This window comes from Ranitomeya imitator, chromosome 2 (genome assembly GCF_032444005.1).
Source record: "Ranitomeya imitator isolate aRanImi1 chromosome 2, aRanImi1.pri, whole genome shotgun sequence".
Classification (NCBI taxonomy): domain Eukaryota; kingdom Metazoa; phylum Chordata; class Amphibia; order Anura; family Dendrobatidae; genus Ranitomeya; species Ranitomeya imitator.
In genome coordinates, this window is record NC_091283.1 from 573,447,342 (window position 1) to 573,454,841 (window position 7,500).

The 7,500-nt window shown below is 46.2% G+C and overlaps 6 non-coding genes across 6 annotated transcripts; 3 read left to right on the top strand and 3 right to left on the bottom strand.

The window, feature by feature from the left end:
- Positions 1-1,695: 1,695 nt before the first annotated feature.
- Positions 1,696-1,768, bottom strand: TRNAK-CUU (transfer RNA lysine (anticodon CUU)). The gene has a single exon. It is a non-coding gene; the product is annotated as a tRNA-Lys (tRNA).
- Positions 1,769-1,905: 137 nt separating this feature from the next.
- Positions 1,906-1,976, top strand: TRNAG-GCC (transfer RNA glycine (anticodon GCC)). The gene has a single exon. It is a non-coding gene; the product is annotated as a tRNA-Gly (tRNA).
- A 1,879-nt stretch (positions 1,977-3,855) lies between these two features.
- On the bottom strand, positions 3,856-3,928 carry TRNAK-CUU (transfer RNA lysine (anticodon CUU)). The gene has a single exon. It is a non-coding gene; the product is annotated as a tRNA-Lys (tRNA).
- A 137-nt stretch (positions 3,929-4,065) lies between these two features.
- TRNAG-GCC (transfer RNA glycine (anticodon GCC)) lies at positions 4,066-4,136 on the top strand. The gene has a single exon. It is a non-coding gene; the product is annotated as a tRNA-Gly (tRNA).
- A 1,716-nt stretch (positions 4,137-5,852) lies between these two features.
- TRNAK-CUU (transfer RNA lysine (anticodon CUU)) lies at positions 5,853-5,925 on the bottom strand. Its single transcript has one exon. It is a non-coding gene; the product is annotated as a tRNA-Lys (tRNA).
- A 137-nt stretch (positions 5,926-6,062) lies between these two features.
- Positions 6,063-6,133, top strand: TRNAG-GCC (transfer RNA glycine (anticodon GCC)). The gene has a single exon. It is a non-coding gene; the product is annotated as a tRNA-Gly (tRNA).
- The last annotated feature ends 1,367 nt before the right edge of the window (positions 6,134-7,500 follow it).

Genomic DNA, 7,500 nt, shown 5'->3' on the forward strand with positions numbered 1-7,500 from the left:
TTGACATTCGCAGTGCACCTCTGTCACGATTCCCCTGACCGCTGTCAACACTGGGTCAGGATTCCCACCGTGACCGTCACCCCTACGTCATGGATTGAGGTGACTTCAGGCCAACAGACGGCTATCACATGTGTAGGGGGGCTTATCTTAGTTATCCCTCCACTCCACGATGTGATAAAAAACCACACACAAGGCTATTGGCCTCTTGCTTACAGCAGGGGCTTATTCTAGGTATCCCACTGCTTTCAATATACCACAAACTGCAGGGATTTATGTATATCCCGCTTACAGTTCCACTTAACACTTGCAGCTCTCTGGCGCCCCCTTACTTTCAGGTCAGATTAGGTACTGCACCCTGGGTAATTAGTCGCCAGGAAGGCTGCCTGCTATGTACTGGCTATTGGGCACGCTGCAGCGACGCGGTAAACTACTCCCACTCAGGCAGGAACAATAATTATCAAACCCGCAGTTGCTTCAGCATAATCCAACAGTCAGCGCACTTTCGCTGCCACCAGCTTCGATTAAACGGGTCCAAAGCTAACCCAACACAACAGTAACAGTAGCGTTTTCCCTTCAGAAGACTTAGGGTACGGTTTTTAGAGCATGGAGAAGAACTAACATATAATAGTATATCCCATTAAAAATTAGGCAGTGCGTTATCAAAAATATTTTATAAAAAAGTTACAAATGAGACAATTGCAAATATGTACATGGGTAATTATAACATAAAGGGAATAAAAGAGAACAGATAACACTCACATGTTAAAAGCATGACAAGCATCCAGGCTAGTGGAGTTTTTCCATATGTCCCAGCTCATTTGGACGTGCTGCTGGCTTCAGGAGACAAGCAGTCAGGAAGAGATCTAGCAGAGAGACTCAGCTGGGCAGCCTGCGACAACTTAATACCTTCCGGCTTTGACATCACAGAAGGGCTGGCTTATCCAGACCCTCCTCTCTCTACATTCTGCCTAAACTTTAAACTATTCTTTCTAATTTCTATAACATCACTACAAAACACGCCATAGTTCTACCAAACTCATCATTCATCTCAGATTAACGTGGGCATTCTAATGAGATCAAATATGTCCTATCTGGGATACATATTTCCAGAGAAATCCCTACTTCTTTACCAGATGGAGTTAGAAGCTCGTGTTTCGCGGGTTGTGTAGATACACCGAGTGAGAATAAAAATATATATTTTCGTATTTCTAGCTTAAATCGTTGCCTAATATCTAACAAAAACTAAACAAAGAATCTTTCATGAATTTTTGGAGCCATTTTTCCAGTTCTGACTGGTGAAGGTGGGAGGGGTGAGGGACTTTCCTCTGAGCCTGGAATTTACGACCCAAGGCAATAAAACCCCCTTCTAGCATACAGTCTGTAGCCCAGAGAGAAACAAGTAGAGTCAGCTAGGGAAGGGGGGGTTTAGCCCACCTTATGAGCTGAAGAGCAACTAAACTTATATGATATTTCATACCATATCGTGACAACCTCGTTTCATCATTGACTCTGCAGACACTTTCAAAAACCACAGGGCTCACGCTGCTCTTCTTTGGCTCCCCATCCTTTTGGGCCTTCCCTTCATCATCCAGGACTAGGCAGTTTCTCATATTTTGCAGCAGAAGGGGCATTTCACAAGGGGCCATCTGGGTTGACAGGAGTTAGCACAAGCAGTAAAAGGAGGCAATAAGAAACCGCCCAACGTGGGGCTCGAACCCACGACCCTGAGATTAAGAGTCTCATGCTCTACCGACTGAGCTAGCCGGGCTTCCGTCGACCACCGGCCCTGCGGAGCTGCACGCGGTTCAGTCGGCCGAAGGTGGCCATCAGACCCTGGGACTGGTGGACACCACAGAGAGAGACCCTGGGACTGGTGGACACCACAGAGAGAAAAGACACATCCAAGCATTGGTGGTTCAGTGGTAGAATTCTCGCCTGCCACGCGGGAGGCCCGGGTTCGATTCCCGGCCAATGCAAGCTAGTTCTTTTCCTTGTTTGTTGACATTCGCAGTGCACCTCTGTCACGATTCCCCTGACCGCTGTCAACACTGGGTCAGGATTCCCACCGTGACCGTCACCCCTACGTCACGGATTGAGGTGACTTCAGGCCAACAGACGGCTATCACATGTGTAGGGGGGCTTATCTTAGTTATCCCTCCACTCCACGATGTGATAAAAAACCACACACAAGGCTATTGGCCTCTTGCTTACAGCAGGGGCTTATTCTAGGTATCCCACTGCTTTCAATATACCACAAACTGCAGGGATTTATGTATATCCCGCTTACAGTTCCACTTAACACTTGCAGCTCTCTGGCGCCCCCTTACTTTCAGGTCAGATTAGGTACTGCACCCTGGGTAATTAGTCGCCAGGAAGGCTGCCTGCTATGTACTGGCTATTGGGCACGCTGCAGCGACGCGGTAAACTACTCCCACTCAGGCAGGAACAATAATTATCAAACCCGCAGTTGCTTCAGCATAATCCAACAGTCAGCGCACTTTCGCTGCCACCAGCTTCGATTAAACGGGTCCGAAGCTAACCCAACACAACAGTAACAGTAGCGTTTTCCCTTCAGAAGACTTAGGGTACGGTTTTTAGAGCATGGAGAAGAACTAACATATAATAGTATATCCCATTAAAAATTAGGCAGTGCGTTATCAAAAATATTTTATAAAAAAGTTACAAATGAGACAATTGCAAATATGTACATGGGTAATTATAACATAAAGGGAATAAAAGAGAACAGATAACACTCACATGTTAAAAGCATGACAAGCATCCAGGCTAGTGGAGTTTTTCCATATGTCCCAGCTCATTTGGACGTGCTGCTGGCTTCAGGAGACAAGCAGTCAGGAAGAGATCTAGCAGAGAGACTCAGCTGGGCAGCCTGCGACAACTTAATACCTTCCGGCTTTGACATCACAGAAGGGCTGGCTTATCCAGACCCTCCTCTCTCTACATTCTGCCTAAACTTTAAACTATTCTTTCTAATTTCTATAACTTCACTACAAAACACGCCATAGTTCTACCAAACTCATCATTCATCTCAGATTAACGTGGGCATTCTAATGAGATCAAATATGTCCTATCTGGGATACATATTTCCAGAGAAATCCCTACTTCTTTACCAGATGGAGTTAGAAGCTCGTGTTTCGCGGGTTGTGTAGATACACCGAGTGAGAATAAAAATATATATTTTCGTATTTCTAGCTTAAATCGTTGCCTAATATCTAACAAAAACTAAACAAAGAATCTTTCATGAATTTTTGGAGCCATTTTTCCAGTTCTGACTGGTGAAGGTGGGAGGGGAGAGGGACTTTCCTCTGAGCCTGGAATTTACGACCCAAGGCAATAAAACCCCCTTCTAGCATACAGTCTGTAGCCCAGAGAGAAACAAGTAGAGTCAGCTAGGGAAGGGGGGGTTTAGCCCACCTTATGAGCTGAAGAGCAACTAAACTTATATGATATTTCATACCATATCGTGACAACCTCGTTTCATCATTGACTCTGCAGACACTTTCAAAAACCACAGGGCTCACGCTGCTCTTCTTTGGCTCCCCATCCTTTTGGGCCTTCCCTTCATCATCCAGGACTAGGCAGTTTCTCATGTTTTGCAGCAGAAGGGGCATTTCACAAGGGGCCATCTGGGTTGACAGGAGTTAGCACAAGCAGTAAAAGTATCTTAGTTATCCCTCCACTCCACGATGTGATAAAAAACCACACACAAGGCTATTGGCCTCTTGCTTACAGCAGGGGCTTATTCTAGGTATCCCACTGCTTTCAATATACCACAAACTGCAGGGATTTATGTATATCCCTGCTGAAGGTGGCCATCAGACCCTGGCAATAAGAAACCGCCCAACGTGGGGCTCGAACCCACGACCATGAGATTAAGAGTCTCATGCTCTACCGACTGAGCTAGCCGGGCTTCCGTCGACCACCGGCCCTGCGGAGCTGCACGCGGTCCAGTCGGCCGAAGGTGGCCATCAGACCCTGGGACTGGTGGACACCACAGAGAGAGACCCTGGGACTGGTGGACACCACAGAGAGAAAAGACACATCCAAGCATTGGTGGTTCAGTGGTAGAATTCTCGCCTGCCACGCGGGAGGCCCGGGTTCGATTCCCGGCCAATGCAAGCTAGTTCTTTTCCTTGTTTGTTGACATTCGCAGTGCACCTCTGTCACGATTCCCCTGACCGCTGTCAACACTGGGTCAGGATTCCCACCGTGACCGTCACCCCTACGTCACGGATTGAGGTGACTTCAGGCCAACAGACGGCTATCACATGTGTAGGGGGGCTTATCTTAGTTATCCCTCCACTCCACGATGTGATAATAAACCACACACAAGGCTATTGGCCTCTTGCTTACAGCAGGGGCTTATTCTAGGTATCCCACTGCTTTCAATATACCACAAACTGCAGGGATTTATGTATATCCCGCTTACAGTTCCACTTAACACTTGCAGCTCTCTGGCGCCCCTTACTTTCAGGTCAGATTAGGTACTGCACCCTGGGTAATTAGTCGCCAGGAAGGCTGCCTGCTATGTACTGGCTATTGGGCACGCTGCAGCGACGCGGTAAACTACTCCCACTCAGGCAGGAACAATAATTATCAAACCCGCAGTTGCTTCAGCATAATCCAACAGTCAGCGCACTTTCGCTGCCACCAGCTTCGATTAAACGGGTCCGAAGCTAACCCAACACAACAGTAACAGTAGCGTTTTCCCTTCAGAAGACTTAGGGTACGGTTTTTAGAGCATGGAGAAGAACTAACATATAATAGTATATCCCATTAAAAATTAGGCAGTGCGTTATCAAAAATATTTTATAAAAAAGTTACAAATGAGACAATTGCAAATATGTACATGGGTAATTATAACATAAAGGGAATAAAAGAGAACAGATAACACTCACATGTTAAAAGCATGACAAGCATCCAGGCTAGTGGAGTTTTTCCATATGTCCCAGCTCATTTGGACGTGCTGCTGGCTTCAGGAGACAAGCAGTCAGGAAGAGATCTAGCAGAGAGACTCAGCTGGGCAGCCTGCGACAACTTAATACCTTCCGGCTTTGACATCACAGAAGGGCTGGCTTATCCAGACCGTCCTCTCTCTACATTCTGCCTAAACTTTAAACTATTCTTTCTAATTTCTATAACTTCACTACAAAACACGCCATAGTTCTACCAAACTCATCATTCATCTCAGATTAACGTGGGCATTCTAATGAGATCAAATATGTCCTATCTGGGATACATATTTCCAGAGAAATCCCTACTTCTTTACCAGATGGAGTTAGAAGCTCGTGTTTCGCGGGTTGTGTAGATACACCGAGTGAGAATAAAAATATATATTTTCGTATTTCTAGCTTAAATCGTTGCCTAATATCTAACAAAAACTAAACAAAGAATCTTTCATGAATTTTTGGAGCCATTTTTCCAGTTCTGACTGGTGAAGGTGGGAGGGGTGAGGGACTTTCCTCTGAGCCTGGAATTTACGACCCAAGGCAATAAAACCCCCTTCTAGCATACAGTCTGTAGCCCAGAGAGAAACAAGTAGAGTCAGCTAGGGAAGGGGGGGTTTAGCCCACCTTATGAGCTGAAGAGCAACTAAACTTATATGATATTTCATACCATATCGTGACAACCTCGTTTCATCATTGACTCTGCAGACACTTTCAAAAACCACAGGGCTCACGCTGCTCTTCTTTGGCTCCCCATCCTTTTGGGCCTTCCCTTCATCATCCAGGACTAGGCAGTTTCTCATGTTTTGCAGCAGAAGGGGCATTTCACAAGGGGCCATCTGGGTTGACAGGAGTTAGCACAAGCAGTAAAAGGAGGCAATAAGAAACCGCCCAACGTGGGGCTCGAACCCACGACCCTGAGATTAAGAGTCTCATGCTCTACCGACTGAGCTAGCCGGGCTTCCGTCGACCACCGGCCCTGCGGAGCTGCACGCGGTCCAGTCGGCCGAAGGTGGCCATCAGACCCTGGGACTGGTGGACACCACAGAGAGAGACCCTGAGACTGGTGGACACCACAGAGAGAAAAGACACATCCAAGCATTGGTGGTTCAGTGGTAGAATTCTCGCCTGCCACGCGGGAGGCCCGGGTTCGATTCCCGGCCAATGCAAGCTAGTTCTTTTCCTTGTTTGTTGACATTCGCAGTGCACCTCTGTCACAATTCCCCTGACCGCTGTCAACACTGGGTCAGGATTCCCACCGTGACCGTCACCCCTACGTCACGGATTGAGGTGACTTCAGGCCAACAGACGGCTATCACATGTGTAGGGGGGCTTATCTTAGTTATCCCTCCACTCCACGATGTGATAAAAAACCACACACAAGGCTATTGGCCTCTTGCTTACAGCAGGGGCTTATTCTAGGTATCCCACTGCTTTCAATATACCACAAACTGCAGGGATTTATGTATATCCCGCTTACAGTTCCACTTAACACTTGCAGCTCTCTGGCGCCCCCTTACTTTCAGGTCAGATTAGGTACTGCACCCTGGGTAATTAGTCGCCAGGAAGGCTGCCTGCTATGTACTGGCTATTGGGCACGCTGCAGCGACGCGGTAAACTACTCCCACTCAGGCAGGAACAATAATTATCAAACCCGCAGTTGCTTCAGCATAATCCAACAGTCAGCGCACTTTCGCTGCCACCAGCTTCGATTAAACGGGTCCGAAGCTAACCCAACACAACAGTAACAGTAGCGTTTTCCCTTCAGAAGACTTAGGGTACGGTTTTTAGAGCATGGAGAAGAACTAACATATAATAGTATATCCCATTAAAAATTAGGCAGTGCGTTATCAAAAATATTTTATAAAAAAGTTACAAATGAGACAATTGCAAATATGTACATGGGTAATTATAACATAAAGGGAATAAAAGAGAACAGATAACACTCACATGTTAAAAGCATGACAAGCATCCAGGCTAGTGGAGTTTTTCCATATGTCCCAGCTCATTTGGACGTGCTGCTGGCTTCAGGAGACAAGCAGTCAGGAAGAGATCTAGCAGAGAGACTCAGCTGGGCAGCCTGCGACAACTTAATACCTTCCGGCTTTGACATCACAGAAGGGCTGGCTTATCCAGACCCTTCTCTCTCTACATTCTGCCTAAACTTTAAACTATTCTTTCTAATTTCTATAACTTCACTACAAAACACGCCATAGTTCTACCAAACTCATCATTCATCTCAGATTAACGTGGGCATTCTAATGAGATCAAATATGTCCTATCTGGGATACATATTTCCAGAGAAATCCCTACTTCTTTACCAGATGGAGTTAGAAGCTCGTGTTTCGCGGGTTGTGTAGATACACCGAGTGAGAATAAAAATATATATTTTCGTATTTCTAGCTTAAATCGTTGCCTAATATCTAACAAAAACTAAACAAAGAATCTTTCATGAATTTTTGGAGCCATTTTTCCAGTTCTGACTGGTGAAGGTGGGAGGGGTGAGGGACTTTCCTCTGAGCCTGGAATTTACGAC